Source organism: Solanum pennellii, chromosome 10 (genome assembly GCF_001406875.1).
Source record: "Solanum pennellii chromosome 10, SPENNV200".
Classification (NCBI taxonomy): domain Eukaryota; kingdom Viridiplantae; phylum Streptophyta; class Magnoliopsida; order Solanales; family Solanaceae; genus Solanum; species Solanum pennellii.
Genome location: NC_028646.1, coordinates 65,273,305 through 65,276,210, shown reverse-complemented (window position 1 = coordinate 65,276,210; position 2,906 = coordinate 65,273,305).

Below are 2,906 nucleotides of genomic sequence, written 5' to 3'. Positions count from 1 at the left end.
GTGTGTGTGTGTGTGTGTGTGTGTATATATATATATATATATATATATATATATATATATACATACAAAAACTTCACTCTGTAGCATATATTCCATCACTTTTTATTAGTAGTATATAATTTTTCACATAAATATACACACTTAATAACTTTACTATGCCAAATTTAGGAATCAGACGTATCCCAATATAGTTATAGAGATTGTATTGTATTTTTTTTGTCTTTTTTTCTTTCAATTTTGTGTTGAATACTCTTTTTCTTTTAATCGAGAGTCTATCGAAAATAATTTTTCTACCTTATAAAGATGTAACAAATTTTAATCGAGGTCTATCTGAAACAAATTTTTTACAATTAAATATGATTATAGTAAAATATTAGTTAAAGTTCTTATAATTTAACTCTAAAAATGATTATGACAATTAAAAGTAAACGCAAAGTGTATCTTGATACCATAGCATCAAAAGATCATATGGTGATACTATAGCATCAAATGATCACTTGAAAAAGCAGTATATTAATTCTAATACCTATCGAAAACTTAAGAATATAAACTTCAAAGTGAGAAGATTTGAAATGTAAAAGACTAATGAATGAAGTACCATTTATGTACTAACTAGATGGGCATGGCCCGTGTTCAACACTAACAGAATAAAATTGTTGTTCTAACTTAACTAAGCAATTTCACTATAACTTTAAATTATAGTGCTACTAATGTTGCTCATTTAAAAAAAATCAATAATCATTAGTGACAAATTACCAATAATGAAAAACTGAGTTAATGAAGGAACATCAACATCTAATTAGCAGGATGTATATATCCTATAGATTTTACTCCAACACAGCAACATTTTATGTAGTTACCTTACTATAAAAAATTAAGTGTCTCAACATAATTTAGAATAATCAATCACTACAATACATGGTTAATAGTACACATTTATATATCCTTATAACATGTATGAAAGACCATCTTCAAGTATTATTATAGACATAATACCAAAAAAATATTAGAATGCTTTGTATCTTCAAATACCAACACAAACATTCTCCAATTCAACATTTACAATGAGCTGGAGCTAGACTCCTAAGCTTGGTAGCTAATTTTTTGCATCCCAATAACCACAACCTTGAAAAAATAGGTCAATACAACACATTTGATGAAAAACAGGTCAATACAACACATTTGATGATGCCCTGTCTCGTTATTTGTTCAAAACTAATAAGAAAACAACAGTACACTACATTTAGATTCACTTTAGTACAATTTAAAATTTCTTAAATGTTAAATCTATGCATCAACATGTGAAAAAATAATTGCTATTATACAAATCAGTTTTGTATTGCTTCTACATTTTGAGTTGTTTTACTCTCTGGTTATTCTAATGAAATACTTCTAATGCATTTTGGTGTGTCCAAACTGTATAGAATAAAATACTTCTAATGCATTTTGGTGTGTCTAAACTGTTTTCTAACTTTGACATAATTTTGTCTTTTTATTTTTTTTCTCCCAACAACTAAATCATTATTTCACCACATTCTAGTTTTAAATGTTTTCAAGTTATTATATTTTATTGTGTAATCTCTCATAACACAGTCTTGCTTATCAAGAATAAATAGGAGAAACAAAAGATGATCACTAATTTGAAAGCTACCTTAAGCGAGGAGAAGATAATTGTGGAATAATAACTTTTTTTTTTCTGTTATTTATCCTATACAAACTGCCACTTATTTAAAAACTTAACATCAATATGTTTGTGACTTCAACTTTGGATTTTAAACTTGAACTTGAGAGGTTTTCAACTCATGAAGAAATATAACAAAGTGATTAATATTTATTTTTCTTTGTTACATTTTTTTCCCAATTCACTTTCTCAAACATATGACATATGTTTCCAAATTCAGAGCACTAACTGTTAACGTGGTTCAGTACTAACAAAACCATACTAACTTGTTTAGTTCTCATAATTGAGATTCACACGGAAAAGAAAAAAAATCTCACATAATCAAAATAACCTTCATCTCATCAATCATAGCAATACTACACAAAACATTGCCTTTCGTAATAAGATGAAACATCAAATCTAAGTAGATGCAAATATGCAATAAAATCAACTAATATCATCTGGTTAAAGTCAAAGTTATTTCAGGTAATCCAACATAAAGTGGCGTAGTAACTTACCTATAGATCAATTATTGAGTCAGCCAAAAACTTGACTGAACAACACAATAGGAGGCAAAAGAAGAATGACAACTTAACATTCAGAATCTAGATCAATTATCAATGAAATTAAGTTTAGAATGGACATGCAAACATCAAGAGAACACGTATTAGTAGTGGTACTCAATTGAAAGAACGTTATTTAGAACATAAGCAAGTGCCCTGCAAAATAATTAAGTGCCCTGCATCCAATCCAAGTTTATGATAATCTCCAAACGGCCGCAGCTAATAAATACACATACCAAGATGAAAGATAAAAGTTCCTTGGGGCATAGAAATAGAAATCTATCAAACATTGAACAAAAAATTTGAAGTATCCAGTGGAGTATATCATATAGCCATTTATATTTAATTTCTTTTTCCCCTCAAGTTATAACGAAAAAGCAACAAATCATTGCCACTTCCTATTAATTATCGTAAATCACTAATTGACATTCAAGATAGGAAATATTAGGGTCTAAAATATAATTTCTTTAGAAAAGCATAATCTACCTTGTGTATTTATTTGTTTGACAGAACAAAATTTCTTCTGTAGTCGGTAAATACTACAACAAATATAGGGTATACCAGCTAGTTGATAGAGATTCACCGATATACTAAAAACAACAATAGTAGGATAAGCCAAATAAAAATTGTAAGCAGATCTCATAGGACGTGTTTAAGCCTGTAGAAATATATAATTCGAATGG